Raw genomic sequence first — 25,194 nt, 5'->3', positions numbered from 1 at the left:
CCTTGGCTCAGCTGAAGCGCCGTGCCTTTGCAGATGTTATAACTGTTTTTAGCTGGAAAGCGGTGGGTCCGCGGTGAGAGGCTGAGGTCCTCGTCGCCACTTGTAGAAAGTAGTCGTAGTCAGGTTGTTGTAAATAGTAACAGGTTTATTACTAACAGCCCCACACCTCAAGCGGTGCGTAGGTCAGAATGCCAAATCCATTAATGACAGTTGGGAAGTTGGAGAGGGGACCGGGGCAGTGTGGAATGTTAGGGGGCCAATAAGGATGGCGGGGAACCATGGATGCTCTCGCGCAGGAGAGCTGGTAGAAACCACTGGCTCAAGGCTCGGGGGGAACTAGACTAGGTTACAACACCAGGTAAGTAGTAAAAGACGAGTAGCGTTGATCATCAAGCGCAACTTTGGAATCAGGCTATTAGATTATAAAACGTATGACCTCCGTCGCCGCACCGTGGACCTACCAGCACCGCCTAACCCTGCAACGCAAGCCTTGGTGTCACCGACTCCATCAAAGAGCCACTGCCTGCCCAGAGTCGTGAGGACACCAACCACCGCAATGCTTCTCTCTCACATAGCAACTGCGCCGATTGCCCCTGACCGGCCCGTACCATTGCGTTGGCCGCAACAAGAAAGGTACTGTCTCCGAGTCTGTCGATGCTTTCGCTACACCTGTACCAACGCAGTTGGCTGGAATTGTTAGACTCTGTTGTGTTCGGGATTGCCGTAGCCCCCAAAAGAGCTACCGAGTCGGAGGGACTGTGTTTTTCACGTTCTTCCTGCATTTTACGTTTCACACGTTTTTTTTGGCAGTTTCCGGAACAAAATAGAAATACAAAAGCAAACAGTAATAGAGAATCATGAAAACATACTGAAGGAGATAGGCAATGAAAATGCAATCGGCAACATCGCAAAATCTGGTACAAAAGATTAAATAAATGGGGAAGGGGTTGAAACAATACAAAACGGAAAGGGGGATATCTACAGAAGCAAAACAAAGGTGATATGACAACGGACATTAAGAATGTGGTGGTTCGCACCCTATGGGTGCTGATTACGCTGCACACAACATCTTCCCTTGCGCGCGGCCCCATAGAGCAGGCAAGAGACCTGACAAGAGGCTACAGACCTAGTGTGGGGAGGGGTGAAGTCGGCCCCAGATGCGTGATAGACAGGGGTTACAGAACTAGGGTTCATGGTGGTTTATGCAGACTGAAGTAGTTGTCAAGAGACGTCCATAAACGCCGGTGGGCGGGTCTCCAAGGGGTATTCTGGAGAGAGATACTGTCAGCACCTCTTAGGCAAGTGAGCCAGTTTAACCAGCATTGAAAGGAAGCCTTGCTAGTGTCCTTCCAGTTATTCAGGATGATTTTTATGCCGGATGTGAACATGAGATCAAGTAGGGCTTTGTCATCCTCCAAAAGTGGGGTAGCTTTGACGAACCCAGACACAATAGTAGAGAACTCTCTGGGCGGGGAGTAGGAAAAGACCTTCGTGATAAAAGCAAATAGTTGGTCCCAAAATTTCGTAACACACGCACAGCTTAGAATGAGGTGTTCAAGGTCGCCATCTCTATCATTACAAATCCAACACTTGGCGTCCTCTCTAATGATACACTGCCGGTCACCCTTCGCAGGAATCCTAACCTGTTGGCCTTTAGGAAGGACTTGAAATCTTGGTGGTTTGTGCAGTAGTTCTCTTTTCCCCTTTTTACTTTTGTCCTTTGTTCGTGTTAGGTCAAAGCGCCGGGACACTCCACGGAGTAGCCGAGCGCTATACAAAACCATCCTTAACATTAACATGTTATGGGCAAAGAGACGTGCGGGCGTCCAGAAGGCTTTATGGAGTAGCCAAAATTTCGTCTGGGAAAGTGTAGGGCTTATTTTATGTTGTGTGGCAGATTCCCAAATTTTGGACCACTCCACTTCTGAGATAGGAGTTGACGAACTAGCCGCCCAATACTGCTGGAGTTCTCTAGTAAGGTTGGAATGTTGAGGGCGAAGTAATTTATAGAGTCTGGAGACCTGGTGACCTAAAATATTGAGGGAGGCTAAATATTTTGGGAGGGAGGGAGGACATTTGGAGAGTTTAGCTTTGGTAACTGCCGATTTAATATTAAAAAAATTATAAAATTCAGCAGAGTCAAGGCCATATGCATTTTGGATTTCCTTGAATGAGAGAGGATAGTTGTTGCAAAACAGTTGATGTGGGAAGAATATCCCTCTGTTAATCCATGTCTCATTCTGGAGGGGTACGCCTTAGTATTTTATGGAGAGATTGTCCCATAGTGATTCCCACTCCGAGCCTCGTATCCGATTCGGCAGAAATGTATCAATTTTGAGCAGGGCAAGTCTCGTGTGTTTAAAGACGGAGATTGAGCAACATGGTGTTTTGGTTTTGGCCGTGAAGAGGGACGCCGGGGCAAGATTTTTTATAAGGGTTCTCTCGATAGTGAGCCAGACCGGAGTGTAATCTGCTGGTGGCGCTAACCAGTAGGAGCCTTGTTTCGCTAGGAAGGCCGTATGATACAATTTGAAGTTAGCTAAATTGATCCCACCCATGGTTTTATCGAGGCACAGTTTTTTTAGGCTAATTCTGGCCTTCTTTCCTTTCCACAGAAATTTAGAGAGAAGATTGTCAAGTTTATGATGGAAGTCCTGGGATAGGGTAAGAGGAAGCATCATGATGAGGTAATTAACCAGGGGGGAGATCATCATTTTAATGGTTTCGGCCCTACCCCACTAGGTTAAAAAACGGGGGGGGGGACCAGCCATCCAGTTGCATTTTGATATGGTTTATGGTAATGGATTCGTTATGTTAGAGCATTTCTATCAGGGAGCTGCCAAATTAGATTCCCAGATATTTAATGTAGCCAGTTTGCCAGGTAAGGCCGGAGGAGCCTAGCATGTCCCTAGTGCCATGGATGTTTAATGGTTTCACTTCCGATTTGTCACGGTTTAATTTATACCCAGAGTGGAGGGAGTATCTGTCAATGGTATTCATAAGTGCTTCTATGGATGTTTCTGGTTTTTCCGTGGCAATTCAGATGTCATCAGCGTAAGCTACTAGCTTCATCTGAATGTCTCCAAATTGAACTCTGCTATATCCCTGTTTTGTTTTATGTCTAATAGAAGGGGTTCAAGGGCTAGCAGGAATAGGGCTGGAGAGAGAGGGCATCCTTGTCTGGTGCCCTGTTGGAGGAAGAATGAGTCAGAGAGGGTACCATTGACGGCAATTCTGGCAGACGGTGAAGCATACAGAGCCATAACCATGTTAGTGAAGGATTTCCCTAAGTTGAAAGCGGTCATGCAGTGGTGTAAGAAGGACCAGGAGACCCTATCAAACGCTTTTTCAGCGTCTAGGGTAATGGCTACTAGTGGATTGGGTGTTAGCTTTGCTTTCTTAATACTGTGGCAGAGGAGTTGTGTGTTGTCATTGGACATTCTAGGTTTTAAAAATCCTACCTGGGAGTCACCGATTATTTTAGGAAGGATGGAATTTAGCCTACCTGCTAGAATCTTTGCGTAAAGTTTGCAGTCCAATTTTTTTAAGGGAGATGGGACGATAATTTTTAGTTAGTACGGGGTCCTTACCTTCTTTTGGAATGACTATTGTGGGGGCCTCACTCATTGATTTCGAGACACCACCTGCGGGGGCTATCGAATTGAAGAGTTTTTGGAGCATGGGGGTCAAAGATTTGTCGAAGGACATATAGAAATTTGCTGAGAAGCTGTCTGGCCCCGGGGCTTTATTGCTCTTAAGCGTTTTGATAGAGCATAGGATCTCATTGTCTTTAATGGGGGACCCTAAAGCAGCACTCTCTTCATCAGATATCTTGGGTAAGTTCAAGGCCTTCAGGTAAGCGGAGCAGGCAGTTGGATCAAAGGGCGTCTTATTCTTGTAAAGGTCCTCGTAGAAGGATTTGAAGGTATCCATGATCTTCCCTTGTCTGGTATAGGTGACATTTGATGAGTCCTTAATCAAGTGTATGGAGAGTAGTTTCTGTTTATGTTTGAGATAGGAAGCAAGGAGTTTCCCAGCTTTATTCCCATCGCACAATTTCAGGGCCTTGAATGTATTGCCCCAGACGCCAGCGCGATTGCGGACAACGGAGTTATATTCATATTTTTTCTTGCCAAGTTGTTCTAGAACCCTCTTGTTATCTAAATCGGCGCAGTGGGAGGTTTCTAGGATTTTTATGTCTTTTTCTAGTTTTTCTAGATCCTGATTTAGCTCCTTGTTTGTCTTCGCTCTAATACCTATGATCACTTCTCTAATTGTGGCCTTCAATGCGTCCCAAACTGTGGAGATGGGAATGTCCGGGGAATCATTCATAGTGATGTATTCAGTAATGGGGTTTTCTATTGCCAGCCTGTGTTCGGGGACTGATAGAATTTCATCATTAAAGCGCCAACGTTTTGGGGGCATAACGGAGTGTGAGCCTGCATGTTGAACGCGGATGCATGCATGGTCAGAAATCAGCTTTGGGGCAATATCAGTTTCTTCAATGAGATGAGTAAAGGGGCCAGATATCCGGATGTAATCGATTCTGGAGTATGAGTTATGGGGGGCTGAATAGAAGGTGTAGTCTTTACCGTCAGGGTTCTGGAGACGCCAGGAGTCTTTTAGCAGGATTATTTTGTAAAGACGCACCATTGAGTCATGGGCTCTAGAGGGTTGGAACGGGCACCTTCCCATGGACCCCCAACAGGCGGTCCATGGGAAGGTTGAAATCCCCTCCCACCACTGAGGTCATCCTGAGGGATGTTTTCTATGGCAAGGGAGACTGATTCCCAAAAATCAGGTAGGTCCGAGTTGGGGCCATAAATATTCACCACATGGATCGGGTCATTGTCTCTTAACAAATGGGTAACTAGTAACCTATCCTTCGTGTCATGCGAATGTGAGGTGACCGTCAGGTTAGATTTTTTTGAGAATAAGGTTAGCACTCCTCCCTTCTTATGGACTGCCGAGGAGCAAAGAGTGTGCGAAACCCAATTAAGGTTGATAAAGCGTATGTCATTCTCTGACAATTTAGTCTCTTGGAGCAAAATGACATCCCCTTTTGACTTGGAAAGGTATTCGAAGACCTTCTGTCGCTTCACAGGGTGATTAAGCCCCTTAACGTTAGGGGAGACTACAGTGAGGTTTTCGGTTATGGAGTTAGTCACAGCCATCTATCAGTCAATATCGCTGAGGGAGTCAGCCCTTGTAAACTGATGGTTGGTAAAAGTAGATCTGGTAGGTGTGTGTGTGTGTGTGTATCCAGGGACCACCTCTATTAGTGGGCATGCGGGCGAGCGCCTTGTGTGTATAGTGTGCATAGTCATAGCAGACATAGCAGGAATAACCTCCGCAAGGGGAAAAAGAAAGGAAGCAGAAAGCAAAATAAGGGGAACCGGCCAATGAGGTGAAAAACCTCGATTTTTTAACCCCTCCCCCCTCCCAACCACCTCTCCCCATCCCTCCCCCAATCCCTCCCCCCCACCCTCCCCAAAATACGAAATTGGAGTGTGCGACGGCAACACTGTCTGCTAAGAGAACAGAGGTTCTAAATCAGGCTATGGAACTACAGGCTAGTTAAATTATGTTAAGAGCCCTTAATAGTCGTAACGAACAGGTGTTGGTTCAAGAACTAACCATGTAATAACATGTAACAAAGTACAGATATCAACACTTAACTAGTGCAATCAACATACGAGGCAGGTGCCATCAGTCAAACTCACAACTACTGTATCATGGCACTTCATGCAAGCATCGGTAAGAAAGGATACATCCATAGGCCCGTTTGGGGCAAAAGGCACATTGAGTACTGCAGACTAATGGTAATCAAACAGGGTAGTTGACAAGAAAAAGAAACAAGGAAAGTTGTAGATATTGCAGACGTCTGGGCCAGATGCGTAATATATCAGGTGTTTGAAGTGTCATGAGAGTCGGTTTTACGTTTATTGGTCGAGCCGCTTGACAGGTCCATGTTCTGGGACGGACAGTTTCTAGGTCGCTTGCTAGCTCACGTGGATCAGTGAAGAACAGCTGCTTGCCATTGTCAGTGATTCTGAATTTAGACGGGCCAGCAAAGGAGAACAGGATACTTTTTGCCTTCAGTTTGTCTCTGAGTCGGTGAAATCCTTTCCGTAGATCTACCGTTCCTTTGGAGAAGTCCTGGGTGAATAATATCTTCTGGCCTTCCCATGAGGTCTGCTGGTGATTCTTCCTCGCAAACTGCAGAATGGCTTCGACGTGCTGATATCTGAGAGGCTTGCAAATTAGCGGACGGGGGCCTTTCTTACCTTGGTTGTGGAATGTAGGAATTCTGTGAGCTCTGTCTAGCTCGAACCCATGCTGAAATTTTATCCCGGTGTTGATTGGGATCCATGCTTCTAAGAATGCCACGCAGAAGACTGCATCTGTTTCAGAATTCCCTGGTACGCCAAAGATACGGATATTCCCCCTCCTATTGCGGTCTTCCAACTCAGCATTTTGACATATAAGGTCAGCTGTAGTGTTTTGAAGGCGCTGTATTAATGCTGAGGATGTTGAGGCTTTATCTTCCACATCGCTCAAGCGTTGCTCAGCTTCATTAAGTCTCTTATTCATATTGCTCATATCCGCTCTGATCGCTGTGAGTTCCAGCTGCATGGAGTCCGTATTGTTCTTGGTGGACTTCGCAAGATCATGAACTTCCGCAAGTTTCTTGAGGATCATGTCCATAGTGGCTGACATGTCAGCCCTCGCTTTGATGGGGGAGTCTGAGATTGTAGGTTCCGGTCTCACTTTTTTAGAGTTGTTCCTGCCTTCTATGTCCGCCATTTCGCCAACTAAAGCAGGTAATTGAATTGCAGAAATGGTTTGTTACATGCACATGGTAGAGGCCTGGTAGATTAAACACACGAGGGTGGGATTCAATTGAGGCAAGCTTTATCTATAGGCCGCAACAGTTGCCCAACAGTACTCCGTGGGACCTACACCCTGGTAAGAGGTTTGAAGCGCTGGAACGCGGTGAAGGTAAGCCCTAGCAATCGGCACAATCGGTGTCTTGGCCGTGGCTTGAGTAAAAGAGATAGGGTTCCAGCAGTGTGAGACAGCATTTGATGGAGTGTGGCTCCCAGTGGGCACGTATAGATAAGCAGACAGGAGAGTAGCCAACGATTCAGCTGATGCAGGCCGTAGAGGAATTGGGTACCCTCTATATTAACTGTGACACTGGTGCTAGCTGAGGTCGCTGCAGCGAGCAGGGTGAGCCCCTCAGAACTATCGCCGTTGTGAGCTGCCAGCTTTGGCGAGGTCGAGACAATGGGGGTGACCAACAGCCCCCTCAGCAAGTAACAGTGTGCCAGGCAGGCAAAAGCTATAGCTTATCAGGGGACCATCCGGGGAGACTCTCCTCTATGATTCTGACCGTGGGTGTCAGTGTGGCGCCATTTTGAGCGTGTAGCTTCTAGCGCTATGGTGAAGCTCCTGGGAGGGTGAGCGTGCTCAGGACCATTTAGGCAGTAGGGTCTGGTGGCATAGAGTGATCCCACAATCCAGTAAGTCATACAAGAAGGCAGACGACAGGATTACATATAATGTTGGGCAGCATCGGATTAGAGTGTCATAAAATCGCCATCTTAAAGTCAGGCACATCTCTACGGCGGCAGGGCAACGGGGAGATAGTCACGTTGGGTATGGGCACCCACCTCACAGAGCAGTTGCCGTTTCCAAAATATCGCCTTAACGGGAAGAGCCGATGTCGGGAAGCAGGCGGGTTCAAGCGCTCAAGGGGATCAGTTGGGTACGCTCGGCCATCTTAGGGCTCCACGTTATTCTCGGAGCGTAAGGGAAAATTCAGGTATGGTGCGAAGTAAGGCAAGCCACTGCTTCAGCAGCCCTGGGCGAGTCTCTTTGAAGCCTGTTCGAGGGATCCTCGCTCCTCTGATCTCGGAGCGGCGCGATCAGGCAGCCATCTCCGCTGCCGTCCAAGCCACGCCCCCCGTTATTCCTGCATTTTAATGGTTATTTTGCAGAGTAACTATTTTTACAGTATTGTACGTTGGATTCGTCGTTTTTGGTCTTGTTTGGTTTAGATAAAGTTTTGCTTATTTTATTTTTAAACTGGTGTGGTGTCCATTTGTAGCGTTTTCCCTGTGTTACTGTATGCATGCAGAAATACTTTACCCACTGCCTCGGAGATAAGCCTGCCTGGTCGTGACAAGCTACCAAGGGAGTGAGCAGGGGTTATTTTAGAAGTGTATTCCCCCTTACCCTGACTAAAAGCAAGGGTCCCTATTTGGAAAAAGATACCTACCTCTGCCAACTAGAGACCCCCAGTTCTAACAAGACCCCTCGTGAATTGCTTTAGAGGACTAGAGGCACAGAGAGAAGGAACTTGAGAAGACTTCCTGTAACAGGAAATCGCAGAAAGATGAACCTTCATTTAAGAGAAAGTGAAACCTGACTGCGCCAAAGGGAGAAGATATGGCAAAATCTGTTCGGGAGGCGCTTGAAGTGGTTAAGGTTGTTTCGTTGGCACAAGAAACAGAATCACTTCCACTTTAGGTGGTATGTCTTGTTAGTGCTGTCCGCTCTGGATTTGGCTATAACTTCCCTGCACTCCTACGAGATATCCAAGTCCCTGAATTCTAGGTATTCAGGAACCATGATGGCAAATGAGGATATTGCGGGTCTGGATGATTCACCTAGCCCTTTTCTCTCGTTAGCAGAGTTGGGGATTAATGCAGGCGTATGGGTCTCACCGCCAACATCAAAACGTAGCTCCAGGAACCAGTACAGTCCGCTAGCAGGATCAGACAACAGCCTTCTGTCTTCATCTTGGTCAATACCCTGGGAATTAACGGGATGGGGAAAAGGGTAATCATATATCCCGGACCTTTCCATTAAATGGGCATTCCCTCTTGACCCTGGTTGAGGGAATCTGCTAGCATAATACTGGCATTTGGCGTTCTCAGTCATTGCGAAGAGGTCTAACGTTCGTTTTTCCAACCTTAGAAACACCTTGTCGAGTTGGGACTGCTCCAGCTCCCACTCATGATAACTGGCCTGCGTTCTGCTTAATGAGTCCGCCAGTGGATTGGGCAGACCTCTGACATGCTCAGCCTTTAGTGAGATCCCATGTTGCGTTGTCCTATCCCATAACTCCTGTACTTCCTTAGCTAGCTTAATGGATTTGTTTCCCTCTAGTTTGTTGATGTAGTACATGGTGGTCGTTTTGTCCGTACGAACCAGCTCGGAGAAGCCCGCTATCCTCGGCAAGAAACCCAGAAAAGATAGGAAGATGGTTTTAAGCTCTAGCCTGCAGATATGCTGAAGTTTCTGCGCAGAGGACCACATGCCTTGAATCTGTAACCCTTGCAAATGACCTCCCCAGCCATCCATGGAGGCATCCATTGTCAGTATTATGTCTCGGATAGCATGGAGGAAAGTAAGGCCTTTTATAAGGGTTGGTGCATGAACCCACCATCGGAGTGCTTGCACCATTTGTGTTGTGATCTATATCACATTCTTGAGGGATCCCGAAACCTGTTGCCATTGTTTTTGTAGCTCCTCTAGAAGCGGCCGCATCCTCAGTCTGGCTAGTGGCACCAAATCTATTGCAGAAGAGCACATCACCAGAAGCGACTTGTACATTCGCACACAAACTAACCTTCTTGATATGCTTTTCGCCTTTCTTTGCAAACGTATCTGTCTTTCTTGAGATAGGAAGGTTTTGCATTGAATTGCATCTATGGATGCTCCCAGGAAGGAAATTACTTTACTTGGATAGAATGAAGATTTCTCTTTGTTTTCAGTGAATCCCAAAGTTCTGAACATGTGAAAGCAGGTTCTTGTAGCTGGACTGGTCTTCTGTGCTGTTGATGCTTTGAGCAGCCAGCCCCCGAGATACAGGAATACTTGGAGCCTTTGAGATCAGTGCTGCTGCTACGGGCTTCAGGCACTTGGTGAAGATCCTTGGTGCCGATTTGAGACCAAACGGAAGTACTTTGTATTGGTGGTGGGTACCAGTCACCGTGAATCTTGAGAATTTCCGATGTTTCGGATTGATTGGGATATGAAAATTAGCATCTTCTATGTCAAGCGATGTCATGAAGTCTCCTTCATTTAAGTGGCCTAGGATATCTGAAAGTGTTATCATTCTGAACTTGTTGAGATTCCTCAGATCCAGAATCAGTCTCCATTCTCCTGATTTCTTTTTCATTAGGAAAAAACGAGAATAAAAAACTTTTACTTTTTGTAACATCAGAACTTCCTCGAATGCTCCTTTGGCGAGCATGACCAAAGCCTCTTTGCATAATAAGTGAAGACTAGGTGGGGCGACCCTTGGGTGGAGTAATCGGCGGGCACTGAATGAATTCTAATGTGTGACCATTAGTGACAAAGTCCAGCACCCAGAGATCCATTGTTATTTTGCCGCACAGGTGGACATTGCTAGGAAATCTTAGCACCCACAGGTTAGGAGGGGAGGGAAGCTGGTACTCTGGTGTGCATATTTCTTCCTGCTTGTGTCACAACCTTGGTGAGGCATTCGTTTGCGGCCTCCCTGGCAGGAGAAACCAGCCGTAGATGACCACCGGTAAGATGGAGGATGGTAAGATTGTTGGTACTGTGACTGGTAAGGCGATACTGTTGAGCCCGCTGGTAACTTCCTTTGTAATGGGTGAATTCTCGTCCCCCAGCACCTCTGAAGGGCAATATTCTGTATTGCAATGTGCCCAACGACTTAGCGATGTCAGTGTCATTCTTAATTGCCAACAGTACCTCGTCAATGTGCTTTCTGAACAGTGACTCACCATCGAAAGCCATATCCAAAACCTTTGTCTGCACCTCAGGCCTAAAAGTGTTTGCTTTCAGCCATCCTGGCCATTTGAGCACAGCAGCTCCTGTCAGTTGTCTAAACCCAGTATTGGCTACATTAAGGGCACAATCCATGTTTTCTGAAGCTGCACGCTGTCCTTCAAATAGTATCTTTTGTGCCTCTTTTCTCTTGTCCTCAGATATAAGGTCTATCAAGACTGCCATGTCTGACCACTTTTGGCAGTCGTAACGACCGATAATTTGCTGCTCTAATTGTCACAGCTGCCATAGAAGATAAAAGTTTCCCTAAAATGTCGCTCTTATGCCCTTACCTATCAGGAGGAGTGGAAATCGGGGTAGCAGGGTTTTTGGAACGCCTTTGGCTGCCTGAAAAATGACGGAGTCCGGCTTGGGATGTCTAGTGAGGCAAGATGCATAGTTCTCTGCCACCCGAATCTTCTTCTAAATACGGGGTAGCACCGGTGGTATGGATGCTGGTGGCTTCATTATTTTGACGCCTTCCTGCCATATGTAATCTATAATTGGTATCGAGCGTACCAATTTCCTTGTGTCTTCCTTGAAGTCATATTAATAGCATTCGGTCTTTTTGACAGTAATAGGCGGATAAAACATGTTGGATACTCACCTTCCTCTCTATCTTCGTTCAAAAGGAGGCATCAAGTGCTCCAGGGTCGATTGGCCCAGGGTTAGGAACAGTCACAGAAGTTCTTGGCGGTTGAGTGGCTGGTGTACCTGGAGGATCTATTTGAGGTACCAGTCTGTCTGGCTGATCCTGTTGCGGCGAAAACCGCTGACGGTAATCCGCCAACATGTCCAGTGGGTCCTATATCAGTGGGTGGCAGCTGGGGCATGTCCCTGGGGCGCAACTCTGGCTGAAAACCATAGGAATGGTAACAGTGACGTGGAGCTATATACCCCTGCTGGTAGTATTGCAACTCATTTGGTAGTCCTAATCCTCCTCATCCTGACACTTCACGCTCAAATGGTCTATAAGCCACACATAAGGAGCATTGTCTTCATTATTTTCGTCATCCTCTACATAGCCCTCCAGCAGAAGCGACAGAAGTAAGAGCGAAACTTTACTAAATGCTAACATGGGTGGCATTAGGAAATTCTTGGTTACGCTAGTAACTTGAGAAATCATTATTGACAGTGTAGACACAACAGGAAAAGTTAATTCCATTGTCAACAGTGTCTTCATCGACAGTGTCGTCGTTGACGACGGTGAAGTCAACAGTACCATCATCGACGGTGTCATTGGCAACGGAAGAGCATTCGTAAACAGGGCACTCATCGACAAAATCGGTCGTCGCCGGGATCTTCGCTGGCAGTAACTGAGTCACCGGTCTTCAATAACTATGGCCTTGTTGTCGGCGCAGAGATTCTAATAGACGATATTGGAGCCTGGATTGCCGTCGGCATGGTCGATGTAATACTGAATGCCAAAATATTTTATCGAGCACTCAAAAGTTCAAACAATTATTCAGTAGTCGGTTATCTTGTAACAGTTTTATTCTTGAATCTTTCCAATTATTATCTTCATTGGATACATTCTTCAGTATTGAGAGTTCTTCATTCTACATGTAGCCAAGCAGTCGTGCAGCCAACACGTGTTTCGTCTGGTCATATAAGACCAACAACTTCCTCAGGGCTGCAACCCAAACAAAGTATAACAATGCCAATATGTTAATACATTATCAACCGTAAAACATAACATTAAAGAAGTTTCTGGAGTTTCTAGGGAAACATCCCAAACCTTAAGGGTGCTCAATAGTAGATATAGGTAAAGTAAATGTAGGCTTACCACCAAGTAGAAGCTAGAGGCACCTTAGTATAGTGTATTCATAGTAGGATCTAAGTTGTGACCTACATCATATTAATTAGGTATGAAAATACATAGGTAGTTGATAGTGGGTTAGTTATAGTAGTAAGCAATCATGTAGTGGGGCTTCATACCTATATTTCTCCACGTAGCTAAATGGTGAATCTCAAGTCCTATTCATGTCAAATTTAATTCTGTATAAAGATAATGTAAATATCATTGTCAGCTAGAGTATTAGGCGTAATTTACAGATTTAGCATGTCTCTATCATTATAACCACAGTGATGTCGGTAGCTCTTACCCGTTTCTATTTCGCATTAGTATATCTTTCGGGTCTACCAGGCTCAATATACAGGTGTCCGTCTCCGTCACCTAAAATGCGAGAGCCCAAGTTAGCGTTTATACTGAATGCGGTCTAAATACTATATTTACAGAAACAAGGGTTCCGCATCATCTGGTAGTTGTTTAAAAGCATTCTCACCTCTCGTACAACGTTCTGTACTTCGGAGCGAGATTCTCTGTTCTGGCGTCCTAGTTGGGAGCCATCTTGCTATTCTCATTTTTACTTACAGGAACTAGCGGGCGCCATCAGAGTAAAACACGTATTCGTGTTTGATAATATTATTTTAAGATCACTATATTTCAAGCATATATTTAGGGAAAAAAGTCGCAATAGAGGCGATTTATGTATATGAAGATTAACTACGTATATTACGATACTTGTTAATTTATTAGAATCAAAATCCGAAAACTATATCAAAATATTCACTATCTTTAATCTCATGTTTGAGATTATTTCTTAACTCCATTGAACGCTAATTATTTGAGAATACCAAACTATCGATTTTCACATAGTTTATCATAAGTTAGTCTCAGAACGTTTCTGAAATTTTGACGCCATCTTAGAATGGTCTTATTGTGCTTAGAAGTACTAGACTACAAGCGTCTATATAGAGTATAGCGATACTGCGATTAAACGGCTTGTTATGATATTGTAATATTTGGAATCATAACGTGTTTACTCGATGGTCCACTCTCAGTTTGAAAGATGTTCATTATTTAAAGGTATTAGATGTAAAAGTAATGTTATTAACAGTAAGACAGCCAATGCTGTTGGTCATCAAATCTGAAGGAACATTAGAACTTAGCCCCACCAACATGTCACCAGTGGTTTTAGTAGCCGAATACATAGCAAGATTTTAGGAGAATTAGAGAAGAGGTTGTGGGCACGTTTCAAAATACCTATCTACATGTAAAGTAGAACATGTTAAATACATTCATCTTCTAATTCTGATCTTAACAAATAGTGGCATGTATCTAGTTAGAATTGCCAAAAGTAACATTTTCTTTTCCATACAATAATCAGTCACAATATCATTAACACCTTGGCTGCTAGGCGTTTCCCCCCCCCCTGTGCTGGAAATTGCCATTTTGCTGGTGTCATGACGAGCTCCGCTCGTCATCAGCACAGCTCAACTGTGCATCATGACGAGCTGAGCTCGTCATGAGCATCGAAAGGGTTAATCTATGGGCTCTAGTAGGTTCGGTCATCTCATTAGTAGATATGTGCGGTCATACATATAGAATACATTATCATACATCTTAATATCCCAGAATACATTACAGGTAATGTTCTACAGAAACATTTATTCACTTCCTAGGAAGAATTCATATTCATGGTCAACATTTAAACCCATTTCTACAGCCTTCAGTTTTATCAGCCAGGTTACTTCCTTCCTCCTTAATGTTAGTATTCTATTCCCACCTCTAGACACTTCTATGTTGTCTATACCATGATAGGTAAAGTTATGTTTCGCTCTCTCTGAATGGTTTCTAATTAGATGAGCCGAAGTTGGGTACCGTGTATCCCCTTGTTTAATGGCTCTAAAGTGTTCTGACATTCTATCTCTGAGCCTTCTTTTGGTACTCCCAACATATATCTTTCCGCAACTGCATGCAATTACATACACAACAAAAAGTTGTGTCACAGTTAATGAATTTCTCAATAGTAGTTTCACCCGTATCGTTATAGTTGAAACTTACTACTTTTTTCTTTGCCCATCTGCATGGAGGGCATTTCCCACACTTCTAAAACCCTTTGAACTTTGATAACCAGTCTTTATTAACTGGTATCTTAGGATAACTGGGGCTAAGTATATTAGCAAGTGTCAATCCTTTCTTGTATGTTATGGACGGATAAGGAGTAATGTATGGTGTGATATCTTGGTCTAACATCAGTAAAGGCCAATGCTTTTTAAGGATTGTGTACAGTTTAGTCCTTTCCGTACTGTAGTGTGTAATTAGTCGTACCTTAGCCTCAGTTTCAGGGGTTCTTAGTCAGATTTAGCTTTTAACAGGTCTGCTCGTTTTAATTTCTTGACTCTTGAGACTGCTGTGTCTATCGTTTGTGTTTCGTAGCCTCTTCTCCCAAAACGAACTGACATGTCTTTCAAGTTCTTATGAAAGTCACTGTCCTGGGAACAGTTGCGCCTGGCTCTTATCATTTCGCCATATGGGATACTGTTCAGTTGACTTTTTGGGTGACAGCTCTTGGCGTGAAGTATTGCATTACAGCTGGTCAGTTTTCTGTACATTCTACTCTTAAGATGACCTTCTTCCACAAATAGCTCAATATCTAGGAATGTGATCTTGTTATAGTCATATAGAGTTGTAAACTGCAGGTTATAAGGGTTAACATTCAGGTAGTCAAAAAAATCTTTAAGTTGCTCTACTGATCCTGTCCATATTAAGAGGCAGTCATCGATGAATCGACCCCAGTAATGTAAATACTGGATCCATTCACCGTTGCTTGGGCCCCAGATTCGCTCCGCCTCGTACCACCCCATAAAGAGGTAGGCAAAAGACTGAGCAAATCTGGCTCCCATCGCGGTAACGAGTCGTTGACGGTACCATACACCGTCAAAAAGAAAAACATTATTCTTCAATACCAGCTCTGTCATTTTAAGAAGCATCTGCGAGTGATCATAAAGTTCCGCTGATCTTCTGCTTAAAAAGAAATCAAGTGCTTTCATTCCCTGGTCATGATCAATATTGGAGTATAGGGATACCACGTCTAATGTAACTAGTAGCATCCCTTCTTCCCATAACATATCATTGAGTAAATTCAATATAAACTTGGTATCCTCTACAAAGGAGGGCAAGTTATATACAAATTCTCTCAGAAATGTGTCTATATATTCTGAGAGATGTTCCGTAGGTCCACAAATGCCAGAGACAATCGGCCTTCCTGGCGGTTTGTCTCGGCATTTGTGGACTTTGGGTAATGTGTAAAGACATGGTGATCTCGGATAGGTTGTTTGAAGGTATAGGTATTCGTCACGATCTATTAGGGATAAGTCATACCATTCCTTAACCTTATTATTGATAGTCTCTATAAGATCCTTCATTGGCTTGGTCTCTAGTTTGATATAGTATCGTGTATCATTAAGCTAAGTAAGGACATCACTTTTATAGTCAGTAGTATTTTGTATTACAAGGTTTTCACCTTTATCTGCTCTATGTATTGTAATGCCCTTTTATTCATGAGTTCTTTCAAAGCTTTCCTTTCTCCAGGTGATAGGTTATCTTCTTTTGGGTTAAGATACCTTGGTTGCTGTCGGTCTAGTTCTTTATCTATGTCAGTACTCACTGCCTTAAAGAATACATCTATTGTATTATTATGTGCAAGTCTAGGGGTCCATTTAGAACGTAACTTTAGACCGCTACCTTCCGTCAGATATCGCTCAACTTCTAGGTCTTCCATCAATTTTGATATTGTCAAAGGGTCATCTTCACTTTCTGTTAAAGACAGTAGAAGTTGAGTATCTTTCAGTTCTTGTGTAGTAAGATTACTTAGCCCTCTTTTTGTTGGTGTTACCTGTTTCTCTGGAGTGTTTGAGAAGAAGTTTTTTATTTTCAGTCTCTTAATAAATTTAAAAAGGTCAATTTTGGTCATCACCCAGTCTTGCCTCTTTGCTGGACAGAAACCTAAGCCTTTTTTAAGAATACAGATCATATCATTCGATAATTGAAAATCCGATAAGTTAATGACTTCAATGTCACTTACTTCTACATTGTCTCCTAATTCTGTTGTTTCCAGGATCTCAGACTTCTCTTTATTCTTGACCCTGGATCTCCCACTTCCTCTCCTGCCTCTCCTGGTCCTCTTGCAGTTGTAGTTCGGTTCCTTTCTGTATCTCGGTTCCCCCTTCGTAACCGTTGAACCTCTTCTAAAAAATTAGTTTCTGATGTTGAGGCAGTCGTAGTTGTAGCTAGTGTATCCTCATCACTAGATACATTGCTAGAGGATGCTTCTGTCTCGCTTAATGGTGAATGTACAGAAAACCAACCAGCTGTAATGCAATACTTCACGCCAAGAGCTGTCACCCAAAAAGTCAACTGAACAGTATCCCATATGGTGAAATAATAAGAGCCAGACGCAACTGTTCCCAGGACAGTGACTTTCATAAGAACTTGAAAGATATGTCAGTACGTTTTGGGAGAAGAGGCTACGAAACACAAACTATAGACACAGCAGTCTCAAGAGTCAAGAAATTAAAACGAGCAGACCTGTTAAAAGCTAAATCTGACAAAAGAACCTCTGAAACTGAGGGTAAGGTACGACTAATTACACACTACAGTACGGAAAGTACTAAACTGTACACAATCCTTAAAAAGCATTGGCCTTTACTGATGTTAGACCAAGATATCACACCATACATTACTCGTTATCCGTCCATAACATACAAGAAAGGATTGACACTTGCTAACATACTTAGCCCCAGTTATCCTACGAAACCAGTTAATAAAGACTGGTTATCAAAGTTCAAAGGGTTTTATAAGTGTGGGAAATGCCCTCCATGCAGATGGGCAAAGAAAAAAGTAGCAAGTTTCAACTATAACGATACGGGTGAAACTACTATTGAGAAATTCATTAACTGTGACACAACTTTTGTTGTGTATGTAATTGCATGCATTTGCGGAAAGATATATGTTGGGAGTACCAAAAGAAGGCTCAGAGATAGAATGTCAGAACACTTTAGAGCCATTAAACAAGGGGATACACAGTACCCAACTTCGGCTCATCTACTTAGAAACCATTCAGAGAGAGCGAAACATAACTTTACCTATCATGGTATAGACCACATAGAATCAGACCCTAGAGGTGGGAATAGAATACTAACATTAAGGAGGAAGGAAGTAACCTGGCTGATAAAACTGAAGGCTGTAGAAATGGGTTTAAATGTTGACCATGAATATGAATTCTTCCTAGGAAATGAATAAATGTTTCTGTAGAACATTACCTGTAATGTATTCTGGGATATTAAGATGTATGATAATGTATTCTATATGTATGACCGCACATATTTACTAATGAGATGACCAAACTTACTAGAGCCCATAGATTAATGATATTGTGACTGATTAATGTATGGAAAAGAAAATGTTACTTTTGGCAATTCTAACTAGATACATGCCACTATTTGTTACGATAAGAATTAGAAGATGAATGTAGTTAACATGTTCTACTTTACATGTAGATAGGTATTTTGAAATGTGCCCACAACCTCGTCTCTAATTCTCCTAAAATCTTGCTATGTATTCGGCTACTAAAAACTCTGGTGACATGTTGGTGGGGCTAAGTTCTAATGTTCCTTCAGATTTGATGACCAACAGCATTGGCTGTCTTACTGTTAATAACATTACTTTTACATCTAATACCTTTAAATAATGAACATCTTTCAAACTGAGAGTGGACCATCGAGTAAACGCGTTATGCTTCCAAATATTACAATATCATAACAAGCTGTTTAATCGCAGTATCGCTATACTCTATATAGACCCTTGTAGTCTAGTACTTTTAACCACAATAAGACCATTCTAAGATGGCGTCGAAATTTCAGAAACGTTCTGAGACTAACTTATGATAAACTATGTGAAAATCGATAGTTTGGTATTCTCAAATAATTAGCGTTCAATGGAGTTAAGAAATAATCTCAAACATGAGATTAAAGATAGTGAATATTTTTATATAGTTTTCGGATTTTGATTCTAATAAATTAACAAGTATCGTAATATACGTAGTTAATCTTCATATACATAAATCGCCTCTATTGCGACTTTTTTCCCTCAATATATACTTGAAATATAGTGATCTTAAAATAATATTATCAAACACGAATACGTGTTTTACTCTGATGGCGCCCGCTAGTTCCTGTAAGTATAAATGAGAATAGCAAGATGGCGCCCAACTAGGACGCCAGAACAGAGAATCTCGCTACGAAGTACAGAACGCTGTACGAGAGGTGAGAATGCTTTTAAACAACTACCAGATGATGCGGAACCCTTGTTTCTGTAAATATAGTATTTAGACCGCATTCAGTATAAACGCTAACTTGGGCTCTCGCATTTTAGGTGACTGACACGGACAACTGTATATTGAGCCTGGTAGACCCGAAAGATATACTAATGCGAAATAGAAACGGGTAAGAGCTACCAACATCACTGTGGTTATAATGATAGAGACATGCTAAATCTGTAAATTACGCCTAATACTCTAGCTGACAATGATATTTACATTATCTTTATACAGAATTAAATTTGACATGAATAGAACTTGAGATTCACCATTTAGCTACGTGGAGAAATATAGGTATGAAGCCCCACTACATGACTGCTTACTACTATAACTAACCCACTATCAACTACCTATGTATTTTCAAACCTAATTAATATGATGTAGGTCACAACTTAGATCCTACTATGAATACACTATACTAAGGTGCTTCTACTTGGTGGTAAGCCTACATTTACTTTACCTATATCTACTATTGAGCACCCTTAAGGTTTGGGATGTTTCCCTAGAAACTCCAGAAACTTCTTTAATGTTATGTTTTACGGTTGATAATCTATTAACATATTGGCATTGTTATACTTTGTTTGGGTTGCAGCCCTGAGTAAGTTGTTGGTCTTATATGACCAGACGAAACAAGTGTTGGCTGCACGACTGCTTGGCTACATGTAGAATGAAGAACTCTCAATACTGAAGAATGTATCCAATGAAGATAATAATTGGAAAGATTCAAGATTAAAACCATTACAAGATAACCGACTACTGAATAATTGTTTGAACTTTTGAGTGCTCGATAAAATATTTTGGTTTTGATTGAGCTAAATTGTTAGCACATTGAGAGGTCTTGGTAACCGACCAACTTTTGTCTTGAGCACCAAACTTACTGTGTATGTTGTATATTCCTTCACCAGCAGTGCGCTCTTGTCTTAACAGTTACCAAACCGCTAATATAATACTGAATGCCGTCGACGAGCAAGGAAGCATTGACGACTATGATTTTTTTTTTAGATTTCCTCTCCAGAGGATCCTAAGATGAGGCTCTAGGACAGTCTCCTTCCTTCCTGGAAGGCATAGAATGTACAGATAATGATGGCTCAGAAGAGTGTTTAGCTCTCCTCTCTTTTTTGAAGCCTTGGAGTCCTGGGAAGGCTTATGAGGTTTATTACCTTTACCTGAAAAACGGTCCTTAGATCTGGCCCTCTTATGAGATGTAGAGACTCTCTCACTTTACTCATCCGAAGAAAGCGACTGGTGCTTAGTGGTCTGAAGCCACAATAACAACCTTTCCGCTCTGTCCTTGAGGGTTTTATTTGAAAAGGTGCGGCAGATCTTGCATTCTCTCACCTCAAGCCTTGCATAAAGGCAGTAAATTCATTCAGGGATGTGGAATTTCGATAGCCCAACACCCGGGACATTTTGTTTGGGGTCAAGGGCAACAATTTTTCAGGTGTATTTTGTCCTTGGGACAAGTAGGTCCAAACCCCCACAGTGCAAACCCTTTGGCTGCCTGTTTACAATAGCACATTAAGGATCCGGGAAAAGCATTGCTTGCAGTTAAGGTAATATTTGTGTCCATATGTTAATGCAGTTCAAACTTTTATTTATGGTTCATTTATTCATTCATTATTAGGGTGAGCACTATAAGTAAATATTGTAAGCTCAGACTGCACTACCGACAGTGGAGAGAGTATAAAAATGTGTACACACGTATTCAATGTACACACGTATTCAATGTTTAGCAATATGAGGTTTTGTATACTGCTCTCAGAATGCTCTCTGATTAGATGCAAATAATTGTAGAAGCTTGAAAGCAAGATTGAGGATACTTTGCTTTCAAAATAAAAAATTCACAAAAAAATGAAAACACATTTCATTACACTACTGAAAATATGTAGATACAATTTCTGTACAGCATCAGTTAGTAAAATGTGTTGACGTACGCAAGTATTTCCCAAAAATATTCATAATGGAAAATCAGTGTAACCAGGTCTAATAAGATTATGGGAAACCCATACAAACAAGCATTGGTAAAGCCAGTGGGTATGAAACTGTTGGTCAGCCTTTTGGTTTTGCCAATGCATGACTTGTTTTGGCATGGTTTTTGTACAAACTTATTGGTGTGGGAGCTGTCAGGCCCTCACCATTATAACAAACATTGGGAAAAGCAAAAATTGCTTTAATCTCAAAAAGTACATATTGCACAGTAGTTCCTGGCACTGATCAAAACAACTGTGTCGATATGCTCCTTGTGAAAGAACAGAATGCTGTCACTTACAGTGAAGCAAGCCGAGATAGAGACAACATTTTAATAAACTCAAAAGGTCATGGTTAACGCCAGACCTAATTAGGGACCCAATTATTAAATAAAGTGCACCATGTCCTTGGATTAAGTGCAGATATGCAACTTTTGTAAATTCACAAGTCTTTACAGAAGTAGACCAAGAAATAGTACTCCTAGAAAATATTTGCCAACCAAATGTTTGCATGAGCAAATATGAAGGTGTAGATTTGCTCATGCGAAAAGTGTTAGCAAGTTTACTTTCCCTCCAACCACTTTTTTCCCAACCCTGAAAGAAGTTTTACGTCTGCCACTGTCGGGTGTAAATATCCAACCTTTCTCAGTATGGGAAAAAATTAGAGACGATTTGGTGAGAACACTTAAAACATGCAAGTAGTAAGTTTGCACAGACTCAATAGGGCTTTCTAACCCTGGAACTGTTGCTTACCATTACCTTTAGACCAGTATGTAGATTTGTGGAAACATGGCAACATAAGGGAATTGCTAGTATTCAAACCCTACTATGGAAGGAGCCCTGGCATATTCAGAGAGGCTATTTCAGAGCTCTTAAATAATGAGATTGCTGCCATAATGTGTCGCTGCATTACATGGCACAAAAAGGAAAAGTGGAATGTGATACAGGACAAGTACATTTAAGCTACAACCTGCCCCATGGACAAGTAGATATTTTATTAAATTCCACACCCCTGTGCATTTCTATGTGGAACATCCACATGGACTCTTTTCTTGCCACAGGTCTTACAAGGGCAGAAAAGGCCTTCTTTGTCTGACATCATGCCAAGATTTGAGAAAGTTAAAGAAAAACGGAGTAGAACTCAGGGAGACTCCCTTCCACACAACGTGCAGTGAAAATCTGAGAGAACTTTGCAGCTGATGAGTGTTCTAGAGGTTGCTGGCAGCTGGCTGGATTCCAACATTTGGTTCTTTTTTCAAAAGGACATTGATAGACTATTTACTTGGCTTAAGGCAACTATAGCCTATGAAGCATTTAAGGGGCTGTTTGAATATTTTACAGTGGGACTCCCATCTCGACGATGGGGAATGATTCAAGCATGTGAATCTATGAAAAGTAACCCAATACTGATTAAACCTCAAATTAACCTGTGCTTTACCATCGGGCAGCTTTGCACAAAAATAGTCAGGCTTAACTTAGAGGCAATTTACAAAGTATAAATGCAGCACACAAGCAGTAATAAAGTGAAAACACAATTTAAGAAAAATCCCATAATAATTTAGAAAAATAGAGTAAAATGTAATAAATTATTTTACACCAAAATCACAAAAATCAGCAGACCTGGGATATGCAATTTTAGAAGGTAAAAATAATGCTTAAAAGCACAAAGCGCCAACTGTTTATCTGGTCGTACAGACCAATGGATGCATCAGAAATAGGACAGGAGAAATAGTGGGGGGAGGAGAACCTGCACTAAAAAATTTCGACCCAAAAATCGGACTCCACAAGTGAGGGCTTTCCATCAGGGTCAGGAACGGACACAGAGGTATATTCAAACAAGACAAACCCAATACTGGAGAACATGAACACAATTCCGGTCTTCAACCGGTCTGATACCTCTATTCCTGCGGATGCTTTGAATCTTCTGTCCAGGGGTCTGTCGTTTGTTCCCACGACTGGCTTTGATCGGTTTGAATTTACAAGGGATCTCCATTCATTTTTTAGGAAGATACGCCTGAAAAAAGTTTTTCCTTACCAGACCCTCTCTTGATGGGCCAGACAATCTATCTGGCCTTAAACCTCCATCAAACTTTACTCCCAGTCTTGATGTTCTAGGACCAGAGGTAGGAATTTTTGAAAAAGCCGTACTTAAGAAGATTGATAAAATCATTTAATTCGTGCATAAGCCTAACAACAACCTCCAAGTAGGAGAGAACACGGCTCTAAAGTCTTTGCAAGAAGATCTACGCTTACCGATTAAACCCTGTGACAAAGGTGGAGGTATCGTTGTCTTCAATACGCCCACCTATGTCAACAAAATGACTACCTTACTTTCATCCACCAGACATTATAAACAAATTACCAGATGTCCGGATGAACTTCTTAAACAACGAATTCTGGCCCTTGTCACTAGCGCAGTTGAGAATGGGTATATCTGCACCAAGGAGGCGGAATTTCTCACAACTACCCCTACTCGCATGCCTATTATCTATGGCCTGCCAAAAACCCATAAAAATGTTCTGCCCCCCCCCCCCTATATAAAGAATTTATGACCCTACCTTGCTATTCCCATTCTCGAGTGTCATAGCCTTGTTTAGCGCCAGAGCCCATGGTACCTCTGCGATTGTCTGGATCTGATTATAGTATATTAACATGGAGGTTGGGCCTTCTTTACCCTGTACCATGAGCGGGGGACTACTGAATCCTTACTGACGTTATCTACGTTTCCTTTGTTGTTACAGTATTTGTGATGTAATATGTTGTGGGTTCCTCCTATTAGGGTGTTTTTGTAGGACATTTTAAAACCGCTTTAACCATGCAGTAGTAAGCTCACTTGGTGTTAACCAGCAGGATCTAAAGTGACTTAGCATTTATATAATCAGTCTTGAAAAGTAATATGGATAATGAAATTATGACTGTAGTATGAAAATGTTCTAAAGGGGGAAAAAAAATGTTTACCTGTTTCAGGTCCTTGCTGTTGTTCCTCCCCTCTCCCTTCTACTGTGTGCCCTGATGAAGGTGTGGCCTACGATCCGGCTTAGCACCGAAACGCGCGTTGGCACTTTAAGCTTGTCCTGCTATCTGCTCATCTAATCTCCAACTGTTGTTGTGAGACTATTTTGGACCAGATACCTAGTCTATTCTGGCAACTGAAGTGTGATATGTTCTGGATGTCTGAGGACTGTATGTGCTTGGTTGAGTTGAATTGTGTGACTGAAGGGATGTGTAGGAAATTGGTTGAATGATTGAAACTGTATTTATGTTGTAATCATGTACTGTTACTTTTGAAAAAGATGTGGACTTTACATTTTTTTAAAAATGAAATACAATTTTGAATACACTCTTCTGATTATGAAAATTTGTTCGTGAGCTGGTCCTGGTGAGCTTACTACTAACTATCCTATGAGGGGACTCTAATTGAGCCAGTTTCTGTATCTGAGGGGGCAGACTGTTTTGTTGTACTGAATTGTTCTGGATTCCCCTGCCCGTCTGCCCTGTATCAGTGTTTTCAGGGGGCCCCTGTGTTTTTTGACATGCACTAAAAATGCCATACCACCACACTGCAACCTAATATTCTTTATCAGGTCCCACAGCTGGGAGAGGAGCAAGCATTCAGGAAGCTAGAACCTGGACTGGCAAACAGCTCCAGAGGGGCATCACAGAAAAAGCCAAAACAGAACCACAAGATTATAACAATTAATGATTTACACAAGAAACATCAGTGAGGGAGACGTCAAGGGGAGGCACCATAGAATGAGAGCCAAGAGAAAGGAACTGGCTTCACTTTACCAGGGCTCCATCCCTTCCACCTGACCCAGGCAAATTTTCAGCCATCGGCAAACCAGCAAAAGCCACTTGGCCAACCAAAAATCATAGCATCCCACCAAACCCACAGCTCCTCTTTTGGAGTGCCAAGGAATATTGCCAAAAACGTGTGCACAGTCCCAATGAGCACCACTCTCCAGACAGCTTACCCATCACACTGAACCACAAGTGCACAACACAAGACATAACACTGCCCCATCCATGCTAGGATTGAGATGCAGTCAGAGAGAACGTAGACAGAAGAACAGGATGGAGTATACTTAAGGCCCTCCTGGTGAGAACTTTAATTTTTCACCATAAAGGTTGGGGAAATGGACCATAGAATAAAAAGTGCAGATGTTCTGTAAATAGTAGTACATTAAGCCAAGAGAACACCAGTTCTTTTTAGTGTTTAGAAACAACAAAGGTGAAGT

General features: G+C 42.6%; 1 protein-coding gene across 1 annotated transcript in view; it reads right to left on the bottom strand.

Annotated features, from left to right (window-relative positions):
- DDX43 (DEAD-box helicase 43) overlaps positions 1 to 25,194 on the bottom strand; it is a 995,487-nt gene that overhangs the window by 866,979 nt on the left and 103,314 nt on the right. The window lies entirely within an intron of this gene.

Source organism: Lissotriton vulgaris, chromosome 6 (genome assembly GCF_964263255.1).
Source record: "Lissotriton vulgaris chromosome 6, aLisVul1.2, whole genome shotgun sequence".
NCBI lineage: Eukaryota > Metazoa > Chordata > Amphibia > Caudata > Salamandridae > Lissotriton > Lissotriton vulgaris.
The sequence above is the reverse complement of the archived record's forward strand: the minus strand, read 5'-3'. Positions and strand labels throughout refer to the sequence as shown.